The 17,943-nt window shown below is 41.7% G+C and overlaps 1 pseudogene; it reads left to right on the forward strand.

The window, feature by feature from the left end:
* The first annotated feature begins 15,042 nt into the window (after nt 1-15,042).
* LOC114890367 lies at nt 15,043-16,239 on the forward strand (annotated as a pseudogene).
* The last annotated feature ends 1,704 nt before the right edge of the window (nt 16,240-17,943 follow it).

Genomic DNA, 17,943 nt, shown 5'->3' on the forward strand with positions numbered 1-17,943 from the left:
GAATCTACATAGTTGCAAAGGCTGTGTACAAATTAACATGGTGATGGGAGAATGGAGAGACAGTGGGGCAGAGAGAATCTCCCAGGCCTTGTGAGGGCCTGGGGAAGGGATGGGGTGAGGAAATGACAGAGAAGATGCAGTGGGTTGCTTCAAAGATGGCCTCCCATGAGCTCCACATCCTGGAGTTTCTGTCTTTGTGTAATCTCATCCCCTTGAGTGTGGACTTCTAACCCATAGAAAATGGCAAATGTGATGGGATGTTACTTCTGAGATTAGATTACAAAAACACCCTGGCTTCTGCCTTGCTTGCCCTCTTTTGCTCACTCTGATGGAAGACAACTTCCATGTTGTGAGCTAGCCCATAGACTAATGTGGTAAAGACCTAAGGGTGGTCCCCAGCCAAGAGCCAGCAAGGAACTGAGGCCCTCAGTCCAACAGCCTTTGAATAACTGAATTCTGTCAACGATCTTGTGAGTGGATGTGGAAGTGAATCCTTCCCTACTCAAGGAAGTGGAGCCTGGAGATGACCACGGTCCTGCCTGACACCCTGTGATTATAGCTTTGTGCTGCATAACAAATTACTCCCAAATAAAATAACATACATGCATTATTTCACAGTTTGTGTGGGTGAGGCATCTGGGTCCTGTCTGGCTTGGGGTCTCTCACAAGGTAGCGTTAATATCAAGGCTTGACTGGGAAGGATCCACTTCCTCGCTCAGTCACATGGTTGTTGGCGGAATTCAGTTCCTCATGGGTTGTTGGACTGAGGCCTTGGTTCCTCACAAGCCGTTGGCTGGAGGTCTCGGATCTTTGCCATATGGGTCTCCCCATAGAGCATCTACAATATGGTGGATTGCTCTACCGGAGTGAGCAAGTGAGAGAACACTGGCAAAGTGGAAGTCAGCCTTTTGTGACCTTATCAGGGAAGCAACAGGCCATCACTTTTGCTATAGACTGCTCTTTAGAATGTGTTAGAATCCTTTAGCCATAGGTCTGGCTCATTTTCAAGGGGAGGAGCTCACACGAGCGCATTAATACCAGGAGGTGAGGATCACTGGGGACCGTGTCAGAAGCTGCCTACCACAGCAACAGTGATTTATCATAGTTTTTGTGGTCTTTCCAAAGAGCTTTAGGCTCCTGGAGGGGGCTTGTGCTTAGTACATAAGTGCTTAATAAATATTTACTGAATAAATGAGATGACGCTTGCAAAAACTCCTAGAGGTCTCTGAACAGTAATTTTCAACTTAGATGTTAAGGCACTGATGGTCTCTTCAATTGGTCAACAGTGTAATGGGTATATAGTGAATTTCTGGGACAAAATTCTCATCCTAAGTACAAAAACCTAATTCATTTCATTGGGTGTAAGAACTCAGGGCTGACCTGTACAGTTGTGCCATATACAAAGACGCTTGGCTGAGGGGACAAGGGTGCCTAATCCAGTTTATAGTCCACTCACCAAGCTGTGCCCTGGCATGGGACTGCATCAGTGTAGACGGAAGCATGTCTTTTGGAAAGATGTCCACCCAGAAGTGGTACTTCTGTGTAAGCAGTGCAAAGGCCACACCTGTGGTTCTCTAAGGAAGTGTCAGCCTTCATCCCCCTCCTCCTATTTGCTTTCACCTGTTCTCCTTGAACTATACCCTCTGAAATGGGCTTGAGGGAAGAAGGGGAAAATGTTCCATCCACACCTGACGTTGGAGAGGATTAAGTTCTGTTTGAGGAGGCCTTTGAGAGTCCCGGAGAGAAGGAGCTATACAAATGCAGGCAAATTCCATCATCCCTGTTAAATGGCCAAGAAAATTCCGTGATACCACCCTCTCCCTGAGTGCTGGGTCTGACCTGACAATAGCAAACAAACAGCAAACTGTGATCTGTTTATAATTCCAAATGAAAATCCACCCCAAATAGAGGCGAGAAGGAGAAAAAGCAGCTCGGCAACAATGTGTGCTTTGGCTGAGGACCTCAGGAAGGCTTGCTTCTGTGAACCTCAGCCCATCTCCCTCCCCTTCTTACGGTGACAACCGAAAAGCTCAGCTCACACCCCTGGAATGGCTGTGTATTGAGGATAAGGATGTTGACAATAGGGTTTAAGCTGCATAAATAATTGCAAATTGCTGTTCGGCCCCAGCAACTGCCAGCAAAACAAACAAACAAACAATAAACAAACGAGGAAGGAGATGATATTTGGAGCATAAGTTGTAGGGAGGGGGAGCCAGCAAGTAAGTCACGTGGAATCTGGCAACCAGCTCTGGGTGTAAAAGACACTTTGACAAGGTGATCACAGGCCACCCACAGTTGTTAGGGAGCTATAAGAAGTTATTTTGACAGGACATGTGACACCCTTCAAACAGAGGAACAAGCTACTCTAATAACTGAGGGATAGCACTAATGGGGGGCTTCCAATATTCATTTTGTAACTTCCAGGTACTTCTGTTGGCGGTGGTGTGCGGGGCAAGAAAGAAGGAATGACAGAAACTTGGTTTATAGGAGCAAGGGGAAATGCCACGATGGCTGTCATTTTGTGCCCCTCAGTCCTCTGGCTTTCTCCCGGCACCAGTTTCAATGGCTTCGCCAACACTCTTCCTCAAAGAACCCTGCCAGTGTGCTCCCCAGGATGCAGCCGAGGTGAGAAAGATTAGACCAGCCACACGTGTGCTTCCTTGGGTCAGGGTCAGGTGTTTGCATAAAATCCATCACTTATCCCAGCCTCTTTGGTTTCTATCCTCTCCAACATACACCTCACCTCTTGGTTCCACTTTCCCATGCATGCTGCTGAGCCCTTTGCTTGAAACCAGTCTTCTTCTTTCTCAGTCTTCTTTTGAATCACACCAACTCCAGAAAGGCATTTTTGTTAAATGTAGCAGAAGAGTTTTAAGTGAGAAAAAAAATAAAGAATTCACTGGATAGAATGCTTGTTGAATAAAGGAATGAGAACACAGATGGAGGTTAGGGAATTCCAGACTCTGGTGCATCTCTATTGATCTCTGTGCCCTGCACTCTCCCCACTCCCTGCCAAAACCTTCTTCTGAGAACCATTTCCCCCTTCTCTTTCAAACATGTGCAGAAGATGTAGTTTTCTTTCACGGACAAACTTGCTGGTCACAGATTATTGGTGTGGAAGTGGCCATCTAAATAAAACTGGGTGTATCAGCTAGCTTATGCTGCCTAACAAATTACATCAAAATATGATGTCTTAAAATAAATGTTTATTTTTCTTCAAGAGTCTGAGTGTTGGCTGGACTTCTGTACTTCATGCTTCAGATCTGCAGATTCCTGGGATGGCTCTGTTCAATGCATTTTCATTCTGGGACCCAGACTGATGGAGCAGGGCCTACCTGGGGAAAGTGTTTCTCACAGCAATGGCAGAAGTGTAGGATGGCAAGTAGAAACATATGATGATTCCCCCTTTGTGTGCTCCTGCTTGTCTCTGATCTTGCTTGGGCAAGTATGTTTCCCATTTTTTCTACAATATTCTTCCTCTGTGAGGTTAGATGGAAGAATTAGTGAATAAGGTAGGAGGTCCTACTCAGACATTATCAAAGAGATGCTCAGAGGTATTTAGAAAAAGAGAGAAAAATTCACTTGCAAAGAGTGCAAAGGAGGCAGACTTCAGAAAGACTCACTGGTCTATCAAAAACATAACTAGTATTTAAGGAAAAACTGCAAAATTAATCTATTCATGGTGAAAACAGCAACTTGCTCACATGATTATCATATCCATGAAGGTCTTGATACATCTTCAGACACCAGCTTAGCCAAAGTTGGGGATAAAATTGTTTTTGTTGCAGAGTTTACAGGAAATACTCATGGATTTTTTATTTGGGGGACTAGAAGCAAACAAGATGATCTTGATGGTTTTAAAATAGGTCTACAAATTTTTTGGAACTATCCCTTCAAAAAGTAGAGCCTAATTCTTCTTTACTTGATTGTGAGCCAGACAATGAATTGCTTCTAAAGAACAGGATGTGGGAGAAGAGATGGTGTGTAGCTTTCGAAATTAAGTCATTAAAGGCATTGCAATGTCCACCTTGCTTGTTCTTGGATCACTTTCTCTGGGGGAAGCCAGCTGTCGTGTCATGGGGACACTCACGGAACCCCAATGGGAGGGTCCCTGTGGTGAGAAACTGAGACCTCCTACCAGCACTAACTTGTCGGGCATGAGTGAGCCACCTTGAAGGCAGATCCTCCTGCCTCAGTTAGGCCTTCGGATGACTGCAGTTCTAGACGACATTAACTGCAACCTCATGAAAGACCCTGATGCTGAACCACTCATCTAAGCCCCTCCTGGATCTCTGACCCAAGAAACTATGTGAGATGATAAGTGTTTATTGTTTTAAGCTGCTAAGTTTGGGGGTAATTTGTTATGCAGCAATAGAAAACTAATACAATGAGCCTATTGGTTTTGGTTTATCACAGCGTGTAGAGTGTTGTGGTGGTTGTTATTTTTGATTGTGTTATGTAAAATGCTCAGATATTGGAAGAAAGACAGAGTGTCTGGCCTAATATTAGTAGTCCAAGTCTCTTTCTAAGGTTCTGCATTGGAATTTACTGCACCAGTGCCTTCTGTAAGACTTTAACTTACATTCCTGTAGGCAATATATGAGACTGAATGCATAAATGAAAACAGTGTGCTATCTGTGTACTAGGAATTCATTTACCCTCAATGACCCTTATAGGCGGCAAAAAACTGGCCTGACAATATAAGGCATTGTGGTAAAGTAGGATGAAGATTGATGCTTACTGGCTCTGTTGGGATCAATTTAATCACCAGACATCATAGGCTGAGTGTCCAAGACCATGAGCATTCCAAAGATCTATACAAATGTTTGAGAAGTGAAATAAATCATTTATTTACTCAGCTGTTTATTGATGGACATTTATTTTGTTTCCAGTCTCTTGTTGTTAGAAATAAGGCTGAAGTGAGTAACTTTGTACATATGTCATTTTGTTCTGGGTACTAGTATATCTGTAGGATAAATGCCTAGATGAGAAAACGCTGGGTCAGTAGTTTCATGAATTTGTGATTTTGATAACTATTACTGAATTGCCTGTTTTCCTTCAGCCTTACCAATAGAGAGTGTTATCATACTTTTGAATGTTTGCTAGTCAGGTAAATGGGACATTTGTGTTTGAGGAATTCATAGTCTTGTCTGGGAAAACACTATCACTTACTTAATTTATGCTTTATTGTTACAAAAGGAGTCTGAGAACAACTTTAAAAAGATAAAAATATTTATTTTTGCATGCGTGTGTGTGTGTGTGTTTCAAAATGATTCTGAGGACACTTATAAAGATGTTTATAACAATACAGGAAAAAAGCATACAGAGATTGGAAAATTAAGTAAAGAGTAAAAGTGGGAATGGAATTCTGATAAAGATTTAGTTATGACACAAATGCTTATGTCATTACTATGTAGTTGCTGAGAGAGTATTATAAATTTGACTCTGAGTTCCCTGGCAGCCAATATAAAGATGGAAACATGGTTAGTTATAAGAGTCACAGTGAATATAATATTAATAATATATCTATAATCTTTAAGCCATTGTAGTTTTGTGATACTTTATTTGCCCCAATTAATTTTAGGTAGGTATGTTATTGTCCTCATTTTACAGATGAGAGCCTGAGGCACAGGTAGTTAAGTAACTTGCCCATGATTGTGTAGCTAACTAATAAGAGGTACCTTGTTTTGCATTTAGACAGCATGGTTCCAGAGACCACATTTTAAATTATTATGCTATTTTTGGTGACCTCTCAACCAAACATGAGCCATTTAGGCAGTGGCTGTGATGAAAACATCTTAATTTTCAGACATTTATTATATGTTTCCATTCTGTGAACTACTCATATGTAGGATATGATTTGATATGATATGACTGCTAAGTGCTGGAGCTGCATTTACCAATCTAAACCCCTCCCCTCTCCATTCTGGGGAGGGGTTTAGATTAACCCTTAGATCTTGCCTCTTTCTTGTCTTTTTGTCTAACTTTTATGGCTCTTTAAGGCCTTTGAAAGCCTAAGACAATTGTCATTCTCCTTCTCTGCCCTGCTCTGCCCCCATTTATCCGGAAGGAGATTCCCAGAGCAAACTGTGTTCAAGTTGTATGTATCTTTTAGGTCTCATTTAGGAATACTGGAGTTCAAAGCACTGGTCTAAGGCCAGTCTTCCAATCTGCCAGTTAAAGGAAGTTTCTGAACACGTTTGTGGTTGGCCACTCATTGTACTGTCCCAGGAAAGACATCAGAAGGGATTTTGTGTCTATTAAGGTTGTCAAAAGTTGGTATAAGAATACAGATTTTCCTGTCTTGTTAAATCTGTCCAAACTCAGTCAACAAAGACCTAGACAATATAATGAATGACACTTTATACAAAAGAAGAATTGCCAAACAGGTAGGCATAGTGAAGCCATGATCATTAGCTCTTTGAAAATTCTACCATGACCACAATGTGCCTTTTTATTAGCTTTATACACACTGTGTGACTTTCAGAATATTCCATAATCAATATTCTCTCCTTCAGCTCCCCGAGAAAATAGAGATGTTCAAATCACGTCTCCATGAATATCTACAGAGAATAATCACAATGTCTAAGATGCTTCCTGGGGAAAAAAGCATCCTCACAATTTCTGTAGGAACAGAAATACTATGATGTCTCTGGCTGGTAATAGTTCATATGACAAAAATGGTCACTAAGATGTCAACAGGTCAGCTCTTGATATCCAAACTGTTAGGGATTGCCTATTCAGATCTGTCTTCCAGAAGAAATAATAACTATACACTTTTCTTTCAATGATACTTCACAGTTTTCAAAATACTTTCATTGGTGGTGGTGTAGAAGGCATGGGAAATGTCTTGAAGGAGCTGGGTATTTTTTTTTTTTTTTCCGGTACTCGGGCCTCTCACTGTTGTGGCCTCTCCCGTTGCGGAGCACAAGCTCCGGACGCGCAGGCTCAGCGGCCATGGCTCACGGGCCCAGCTGCTCCGCGGCATGTGGGATCTTCCCGGACCGGGGCACGAACCCGTGTCCCCTGCATCGGCAGGCGGACTCTCAACCACTGCGCCACCAGGGAGGCCCGGAGTTGGGTATTTTTATCCTGAGAGTCAGATTATGGGTTCCTCCTCCACACAGTAAAAATTTGCTGTTCTGTGTTAGTCATTAAGGTATTATCTCTAAGCTGCAAACCTGTCCTTTGCTTTGTGATCCTGAAGCTGGGGCTCTGCAAAACACATGCGGCTTTGTAAACTGACTGCATGTAGGCTCTGTCAATAGGGAACACTAGAGGAAGACTGCAAGGTCCTTCCTGTTCCTGTGACTGTAACCCCAGCCCTGCTTGTTTACCCAGGTAGGGCAATTCCTTCCTAGAGCAGCATCGGAATCTAGTTTGCCGTTTCTCTAACACTTGTAAAACGTTCACTGTGCTCTTTTCAGAGACGCCAGCGCCACTTGGCTGGAGTGCCCTCCTGAGAAGTCTGGGTCCCAGCCACCAGGACCCTCCTCTGAACTCAGGGACACCAGGAACAGGTGAGCAGTGCCCCCTCCTCTGAGGCCTGAGCTTCAATTCCATGGAGCCCCTTTTCGAAGTCAGTTTTAATAATTTGAGTTTTAATAATTTCAGTCTCTTCTCTTTATTCCCTCAGTCCCAGGGGCAGTAGCTATTTCCCGAAGTTGTTACCTCCAAGATACCTTAGAGTTCTTTCTAACTTTTAGTCAGTTAACAAATATATTAAAATTTTTGTTTGAATAACTGGTGTCGTTTTTGCCTTCAGAGTAGATTCTGACTGATACATGTTCCACATTCAGGCCTCAGAGAAGTGTCTTGCTAACACTGATGTGACCTCAAATTCATGATGTAAAGATCAAATGGGGGTGCTGAAAAATAATTCTTTTGACTTTGTAAGATCCGTTCACATGCTAGCAAGGAAAAGTTTGGATTGATGATAGAATGGATAAGAATGACAAAATCCTTTGAAAGTCTGTAGGACTGCAATGTTCAGGGTTGGGCATATTGGGAAGAGGGTGAAAAAACTCAAGGCAGGGTAACCTGTGCTGTCGCTTCTTTAAGGAGCTTGCTCCCAGCTCTACGGTCACTGCTATGAGACTGACTGATTACTTTGTAAGTTCATGCTGTAGCAAACTCTAAACTGTTGCATGCTGTAGAAATGTAAGGGCCAATCATTTTCAATAGTTGGAGAATTTTAGGCATCACCAAAGAAAGCTTATTGGGAGGAAGGAGAATTTTCCTGCACCCCTGAAAATTGTCTAAAGGGTGGTAACCTACCATACCTATGTGCAAAATTGGCCCTGGTTTTCATGTTATTAAAGTTTGTGAGGTTTTCATAGATTCATTTTGTATTCATTTCTTTTCATTAATATTTATAGTCTAAAGAAAAATCTCTAAATCACCCAGTAAATATGTGAATATATTTAATTAACTAATTAATTAATTAGGGTCGTGCCGAGCTGCTTGCGGGATCTTGGTTCCCCGAACAGGGATTGAACCCGGGCCCTGGCAGTGAAAGCCCCGAGTCCTAACCCCATTTTACAAATATGTGAATTGGCACTCAAAGATTTGTCCAAAGCAACCCAGATATAGATGGACAGTTCACACCTATTTTCCTGGCACTATTCCAGTTTATGACTGTTTTCCAGAGACATTATTTTAACACTCCCTTTTCCTCACAAATACCCTGATTTGGTTAATAAATTATATGGTCACCTGATCCAGCTAGTAAGTGAAAGAGCTGGGATTTGAGGTCAACCAAGTCCTATGTGTTTTCCATTGCTGTACACTGCCTTAGAGCCTCCTAAACCAGTTTGAACTTGTTGAATTTCATGGTACAAGAAGTCTGCACCACTGGAATTGGAGCAGATATTCCAGGTATCAGCCTAAACTTCTTAGGAGGCTACAGAGAAATCAGATCTTTCTAGGCTATTATTTCTGAAAACTATGCAAATAACCTTAGAAGATAGATCAATTAGCAGAAAACAAAACTCAGACTGGCTTAAGTAGAAAAGGAGACTTATTGGCTCATATAATTGGAAGTTCAGGAGTTGGGTGAGTTTCACTATTGGTTGATCCAGTTCAGTAATATTATCAAAGACCTAGTTTTAGTGTGTTTTCTTCCCTCTTTCACTCTACTATCCAGTTCTAGCTTCATTCCATGACTGACTTTCTTTGTGGTTGTAAGGTGGCTGCCATCAAGGTGACATGTTTCCACTTTCACATCTGGATAGAGGAGAAGGTACATTTACCCCTAACCAGTGAACAAAAACCTTGTTCTTTGCATTGTTTGGACTAAACTGAACCAATAATGGTGAATAGATGCTACGTACTGATTGGTTTACAGTTGGATTACTGATCATTCCTAAACCAATTGTCATGTCCAGGTTGATGTGGAGGTGGAGAAGGATTATTCTGATTTGGGCATTAATCAGGACTCACTCACTTCTGTGACTGGGGATGAAATTTATGGCTCCCAAAGCCCATGAATGGTATGAGGAGCCCATGAACCTGGAAATGGGGAGTGGATCCTGGTTAAGTTATCAGTGAATGTCCACTGGCTACCCAGCACCCATGCATACCCTTCTTTCCATTCATCCTCTCAGAAACACCCATGTTTCCCCAGTAGAGACAACCCAAAATCTGGTGCATTAGCTCCAAGTTTTGATTTTTTGGGTGATGTGGGGTCCACTCCATCACATCTGGGTGAAACTTCTCATAGTCTATTGGTATAGGACTATTGGTAATAATATGTTATCCATATACAACACAACCCATAGAAACCCCATGATGAAGAAAGAATAGGATAACTGGAAAAGTGAAGAATGAGAAACAACACATAATAGTTACTAGTCCACAATGATATCATTCCTGCTGGACAGAAATGGTGAGAACTGCATTCCAATAGTGAATTCTATGGAGGGCCATGTTGGCTGCCCAAGGTCTTCTCTTTGGGAGGCTATCCCTTGTCCATTATTTTCCTTGGCTTTATCTGATAAGCAACATGGTATTGGTGGTTAAGAGTAAAGGCTTTGGAGTCAGAATGCCTGGGTTCTAATAACTGGCTTTTCTACTTTCTAATTGTCTGAACTTGGGCAAATTTCTTAAACTCTTTGCGCTTCAGTCTCCTCAGATGTAAAATGGGGTTAATAATAATCCTCGTCTTTTAGGATTAGTAAGCATGTAAAGAGGGAATGATTGCATGCAAAATGCTTAGAACATTGCTTCACACACATCAAGTGCTCAAGACATGTTATGATGATTTCAGGTAGGCCTTGGGGAGGATGATCTTTCTGAAGGTTTCTTTGACAATAGAGCTTCCTTCATTGTTTAGTGGACTTCTGGCCTAATTGCTTCTGGTAAGTTCCACAGTCAGATGTCTGCTAGTCAGAGATCAGATTCATAGTCCTTGAGCTTGGCAAGTATATTTTTTGAGCCTAGGTATTAGCTTATGTGGAACTGGGCATAATTTTCTATCCTATTTGTGCAGAAACAAAAGTATCTCAGATCATTTCACTAATGTGTATGACTACCTAGAACTTGTTTCTTTTCTTTCTCTTGAACCAAACCTTCCACTAAGAGTAGCCATTGTGAACTATGTCCGTGGTGGATATTTGCCCAACATTATGTCAACCATCAGGCAAAGCTGGAAGTCTCCAGTGCTCAGCCACTCCGCTCTACTGAGGTTGGTGTTGTCTTGGCTGACTGTACATTTGTGGGCCTTATATTGTCTTTATCTTTTCTTAGCCAGGTTGACAGAAGCAGTTCATAGACAGATGAATGCCTCATGACAACACGTCAACCACCCACAAAATAGGCATCTGTTCTGTTCATGGCATCATACCAGCCACCATCCCCTTCCATTGCCATGACTCCAACTCCAGCTCAAGTTTGAGCTGCTCTATAAGACTTTTCTTTTATAAAGATCTATGGGGAGAAAATGTGAAGACAGACCTAGACATTTATAGAAAGGCTTTATTTTGTACCTATTTTCATGTATCACCCAGACAAAACATGAATTCTACTTTCCCCCATTTTCATATAAAACTACATACACCACACTGTACATGTAAAACAAATTTGGAAAGGAGCCTCAAGCTGGCCTCTGAAATTGTGTAAGCAATTATCACATTTTTGTGCGCAAATGCAGTAATTATATGTGTAATTTGGCAGCTGGGTTTGAAAATTTGGCCTTAAGTGGAACATAGACAGGAAAAATAAATGTTGGAAAATGCCAATATTTTATAAAGATTTTGAATCAAATAATGGTGAAATTATTGCAAGCCATCTTAATTTTTAATTATAATGATCATTACACAATATACAATAATTTTTTTGAGGAAGAAAAGAACTATAGATCAGTTGCCCATCGTTTTTGTCAGAAAAAAATGCCTCAATTCTTAGGGAAGATAATTGTATTTTTCAGAGGTTATGGTACATATTTCAAAGGCTTTGTTTTCTTATGAAGAAAAGATAGTGATTGCCTACTAGTTCGAGTTCTATGAAATATTTTACTATAAGAAGAAAAGGACTCTTTGTACTCATTACTTTAGAGGAAAAGTAGTATTAACTCTGCTTTATTTGAGCTAGTAATCTTAACTTAGACAAAGCTTTCTTTTTAAGCATTTAAGTTTGGGAATATGAGATTATAGCCCAAATGAAGAGTAATTTAGATATCTTTGATCTAGATTTAAGTTGAAATTTTATAGTAAAATCATAGTTTTTATATTGTCATCGAGATTGAATCTAGTGCACGTGGCTCTTTCATGTGGTTATGAGTGCTGGTGACTTGGAGATGATGTAAGGAAGACCCTGGAGCAATGTTATCTTCTGTGGTTAGTAGGGTAATGGAGAGGTTAACTCTGAAGGCTCTGGAGCCAGCCAACCTGGATTCCAGTCCTGGCTCTACCACTCTGTTAGCCCTGTGACCTTGAGCCAGTTACTTAATCCTTAGCCTCTCTGCATCTTAGTCTCCTCACCTGGTAAAATGGGAGTTGTAACATGCCCACCAAATAGAGTCATCACCAGGGCAGAAGGAGATGGTCATACGTGGTAGAGTGTCTGACACTGGTAAGCCTCAAACATGATAACCATTTTTGGTTTTGATCATCATTTGTGGCTCAGTGTTGAACCAGTCATGACTAAGTGAGAAGGAAGGCTCTTCCAGCTCAGAATTGCAACGTGAGGGCAAGAGACAGTCAGTGTATACAGAAAAGTCCATGGGAAATCCAGGTTCTCCATGGTGAGGCAATGTCCCCAAAAGCATGATGAAGGAAGCCCACGGTGTGGGTAGAGCTCAGTTATGGGACTTTATTTCGACTCTGTAGCAAACTATTGAGAGTCTGCTAGGACTGTGCTAAACTAGGGGATAAAGCAAGATGAATAAAGTCTCTCTATCAAGGAGCCTGCAATCTACAGAGGGAATGAGATAAGTGCCTGCATGACTATAATGCATGATGCAACACAGTCAGTGCCAGGGCAAATAAACAAACAAGATGCTCTGGGCATTAAAAAAAAAAAGGGAGAGAGAACATGCAGGTAACTATTTTCCCCCTTCTTCTAAAATCATTCAAATCTTCTTAGAATAGGTAACTTTTGAGGCAGGTATTGAAGGTTGTGGAGATTTTGGTTAAGCAGACATAATAGGGCTGGAGATGAATCCAGTGGAGAAAAGAACATAAACGAGGCAGAGAGGAGGGAAGAAGGGGGCATCCAAGAACACCTGGGACATCCAACATGGTGGGGAGTCATGGAAATAGACCATTAAAGGAGGCTTGGCTGGATTTGGAGAGCCTTTGAATGATATGGTGAGAAGTTTGGCCTTAATTTAGTGTCCAACAGGCAGCGCTGAAAGAGCAAGGTCTTGAACAGATCTGATGTGCATCAGAGAATCACTTGAAGGTTTTGTTAAAACACATATTCCTGACACCCTACCCAAAGATTCTGATTCAGTAGGTCTGGGATGGAGCCTTAGAATTTGCATTTCCAATGATCTCACATGTCACACTGATGTGGTGGGCTCACAGAACACACTGAATAGCCCTGACATAGGGCACATGGCCTTCCAAAATGTTTTATTTGCAGGTCCTTATTAGTAAAAAAAAATCCAGTATACATCCTCACTATATGTATATTTATTTATTTCCAAATTATAGACAAACTACTGTGTCAGTACCTGTTATGCATATCATAAAGTCTATACCATTATAACCCAAAGAGGCTGAGCTCATGATGAAATAAGCAATTATTGTTTTATTTTTATTTTAATTAGTAATGGCACAAAAGTCTTTTTGCTCTCACTGAAATTACTGTTAAATTTGAATATGCTTCATTGTTTTCTGAAACTCAAAATTTTTCTGATACAACTATTTAAATGTCTTTCTTAATTCAGTTTTTTTCAGTACTTTGTTGTAGTGGGTTTTGCAATTGAGAACTATGTCTCACAAAGGCACATAAATCCAAAGGGAAAATTTTCCTTTATTGGCTGTTTTAAATAAATTCCATTCACCGATTATGGAAAGGTTTTTGTTAAAATGTGGCTAGTAGGTTTTCATCTTCTCTGATGTCAATCAGTTGTTCTTGCAAAGCAATAAATAGGTTTTACCATTTTTCATTGTTATCAAAATTCCACTGAAATTCTTTGTTTGGAAGAGTTAAAACTGGTTACAAAAATCTTATTTCCAAGCTTTTAGAATGTGCTGATATGAGATTTTAAAAAAATAGATGATATATTTATTAGTCTAGCTTTGTATCCAAATTACATAACAATGGACATCTTTCTAATATCCTTTTCCAATGTGCTCTGTCAGTAGCCTGAGTTTCTCTCTTTTTTTCTTTTCTTTTTTTTTTTTTTTTTGCGGCATGCGGGCCTCTCACTGCTGTGGCCTCTCCTGTTGTGGAGCACGGGCTCCGGACGCGCAGGCTTAGCGGTCATGGCTCACGGGCCCAGCCGCTCCGCGGCATATGGGATCTTCCCGGACCAGGGCATGAACCCGCGTCCCCTGCATCGGCAGGCGGACCCTCAACCACTGCGCCACCAGGGAAGCCCTCTGTTTTTCTTTTTCAGAAGGAAAGGTAGTTCCTTCTTATTTACTATTGAAACATTACTTCCACCTTGAAGGGACAGATTGTGTTATTAATGTTATTGTTATTGTCTTTTAAAAAATACTTGATAGGTAGCATGTTATTGATAGCCTGCTTGTCATCATAGAAAAGCTTAGCATGTCTGGAGCACTTGTCATTCTGTAAATATATGTTTTTAGCCCTTTTGAGTACTTTGCCATAAGCAAATCTCTGTGTTGTAGAAAATATGTTCATGGTTACTTCCCATTTCAATTTGTTCCTAAAGAGTCAAACATATTTTAAAGATTAAAACAAGTAAACTTAAATTTACCACACTGATGGTGCTCTGTGCTTGCCTGTGTAGAGCAGAGCAAGCGAATGAATGCCACATATGACCTGCCTCAGTAATCTTAGCCAAAATCCTTTAAAACAGCTGATAAAAGGAGTGGCCCCATTACTTACACAGCTTTACCACTAAAGAAGTAATTTACTGTTGAGAATATATCTCATGTCTATATTTTACCTTTGACGGTTTGAAAAAAAAAGAAATTCTTCATGTATTTTATTACTGAAACACAACCAAGCAAAAACCGTATGCTGAGACTTGATAAAATAGAAATAGGGACACTTTCATTATATATCAAACATAACACTGTGTAATTTGTCCCAATTCTTGATTTAAAAATAATTTCCAGGCTGCCGGCGGCCTGCAGGTAGCGGCGTGGGCTCTGAGCTCCGAGGACCATGCTGTGTGAGCAGCGGCTGGAGGAGGTGCAGGGTCCATGAGCGGTTGGAGTTTGGGGGGCCGGGCCCTCAGAAGACCTCAGGGTGCCAGCAATCGGGGAGGATGAGCTCTACCGGATAGCTTATGGGGTTTCACAGAGGACTCAGGAGATGATGAGGACCAAGGGGACCAGTCAGACACAGAGGATGTAGTAGACTCTGACTTTGACGTGGAGAAGGGGACTGAACACTCCGGTGATGGAGAATAGCCGAGAAGGAATCATGGAGCTGCCATCAAGGAGGATAAGAAGGGCTGCCCTGGTGGTGCAGTGGTTAAGAATCCGCCTGCCAATGCAGGGGACACGGGTTCAAGCCCTGGTCCAGGAAGATCCCACATGTCGTGCAGGAACTAAGCCTGTGTGCCACAACTACTGAGCCTGTGCTCTAGAGTCTGTGTGCCACAACTACTGAGCCACGTGCCACAACTACTGAAGCCCACACGCCTAGAGCCCGTGCTCCACAACAAGAGAAGCCACTGTAATGAGAAACACGTGCACCGCAACGAAGAGTAGCCCCTGCTCGCTGCAACTAGAGAAAGCCCACGTGCAGCAACGAAGACCCAACACAACCAAAAATAAATAAATAAAATAAATACATTTATAAAAAAACAAAAAAAGGAGGATAAGGAGACTCTTAAGAGCTTGAGGCCTCAAAATGTCAGCAGCACCTGGGCTGGTAGCGCTCAGAAAAGCTGAGAAGAGAAGGCACTGCTCCCGCCAGAGCTACAGGACAGTGCCTCTGGCCGTGGGAAGTTCCTGCGTCCATCTACAGCTGTGCACACACCACATTCCTTCAGGTACAGGAGAAGCAGGGCCGGCCACGGGAGCGAGAGGGGCCCCACTGGGAGTGGAGGAGCTGCTCAGGGAGGCCAAAATCACAGAGGAGCTTGACTGACATTCACTGGAGACACATGAGTGGCCCGAGGCTGACGGAAAGAAGCAGGTTCCCAAGAGGCGGAAATGCCTGGGGTCCGTCGCCACCTCCCATTCAGTGACATTGCCACTTCTTGGGGAGCCAGGCCCTAAAGAAAAGGACTCGATCCTGCTCCCACAGCTTCTGCAGGGACTCCCGGCGCTGGCCCTGGACCTGTCCTCCTTCCTGCTGGCAGTCCACGTGCCTCCATCACTTTTAGGGATGAGGGGACAGTTGAGGAATGGTTTCTCCAAGTGAGGTCCCCAAAGGTCCCTGCTGGAGAGGTCTGCCCAGGACCCTGTTACAGACATCCGCCACGTCACTGCTCCAGCTTCAAGATCATCCCTGAGGCCTACAAAAGGTACATCACTGTCCATGGGCTTCTGCCCACTGCCTCAGCCCTGGGAACCTGGTCCATCACCTTCTGCGCCCCTCTAAGGCTCTGGGCCCTGAGCCATGCGCCAGAAAATTGTCATCAAATGAAGCGATGTCTTGTCCTCAGAAACCTCTTTCCTGCTCTGACTTGGGGCTCTTAATGTCCCCCCACCCCCTCACCTTCTGCTTCTCCTGTCATTGCTGATTTTTGTCCAGCCCTTTCCTGTATTTCTTTCCCCATCTTTCCCCTTAGTTCCTACTGGTTTTGTTTGTGTTTTTTAATCTAATAAAATAGAAAGATGAAAAAACAAAATTTCAGCAATGTTTTCCATGCATCTTATCAAAATGGGTTCAGATTCCACTGAAATTCTTTGTTTGGAAGAGTTTTAATCTGGTTAAAAAGTCCTGTATTTTCTGACAAAGGTGTCCATGTTGGTTTGTACCATATCATTTTGTATGTATTATTTCAGCACTCACCAAAGCAAAAAAAAAAAAAAAAGGATATCTGCAATTGCACATAGCCTTTTGTTTTTCACAGTTAAAAGGAAATTACATGTTTCCTGAAATTTTGTAAGACAGTGGATTGAGTAATGCCTAATTTAAACATCTTTCCAAAAATTGCAGCGGCTTGTCTCTTTGTTTCGGATGCTTATTTTAAAAAATGTCTTGTGAGTTGTGACTGGTTCGAATTATCATTAGCTTTTACTTCAAAGCACAATTCTACATATGCATATCAAATGCAATATCATATGCAATATGTCAAGATACTATACACACACACATACACACACACACACACACATATATATATATACATATATATATAGGATGAAGTTCACTGTTAATGAAAATAAATGTAAATCTATGTTTTAAATGGTCTTCTGGATAGCTTTGAATTTTTTTAGCCACTTTCTTGTCACTGATTTTATATTATAACGTGTTAGATGAAAAATCTGTACTGGGGTAAATGTGTTAATGCTGTCATTTTCTTGTTCATTTGAGCTTGCAAAATTGGTATTCTTGTCCATAGAGGGCTTCTTTGCAGGAATTTTTAAGCCAGGTGTCCATTTCCCAGAGTTAGTTAAAACTCAGTTATATAGTTTGTAACCTCACTGTTACCTGGATATACCTAAACTGTAAAGCACTAAATAGGCAAGAGCGGCAACAGGGTCCTGGTCATCTGCTCTGTGTTTAGGTGTCTCATGTATGTTATGTGCTCTTGACATTCTTACATATAGACCAGGGGAAGACAGCAGTATGAGTCTATGTATATGAAATGTAATAAAGCTTATGTAATTTTTTATTTTTTAAATCTATATATTATATATATATATATACACATACATACACACACATAATAAATATATGTTTCTGCAAACCCCCAAAATCATCTTGTTCATTACCTGGATCTGTGCACTCCTACTTTGGAGACCACGGTCTGGGAGAATGAATCATTTGGTGGAAGTACAGACAGGCTAGAGCAGAGGGATATGGGAGGCTAGGATAAGAGACAAATGCAGTTTTCCAGGAACACCTAAGAAATAAAAGCCATGTCTGATCTCAAGGAGCTTTCAATGACATAAAGAGATGGAACATAGTCTCATGACGCAATTTCAGGACAGTTACAAAGCAAAGAATCATTACTTTGGACAGGACTGTAAATTCAAGAGTATGAGGAAGGAAGGAGCCTTGCTTTCCCCATGGAGTCCTTGCTTCCTGATGCACGAACTTGTAACAGAGGGATTCATTGCCATTGACTACGTCAGCTTCCTCCAGGCAAATAACTCTGAGGGGAACATACAGTAGTTAGGT

Source organism: Monodon monoceros, unplaced genomic scaffold (genome assembly GCF_005190385.1).
Source record: "Monodon monoceros isolate NGI ecotype Baffin Bay Population unplaced genomic scaffold, NGI_Narwhal_1 Super_Scaffold_11, whole genome shotgun sequence".
In the NCBI taxonomy this organism is placed as follows: Eukaryota; Metazoa; Chordata; class Mammalia; order Artiodactyla; family Monodontidae; genus Monodon; species Monodon monoceros.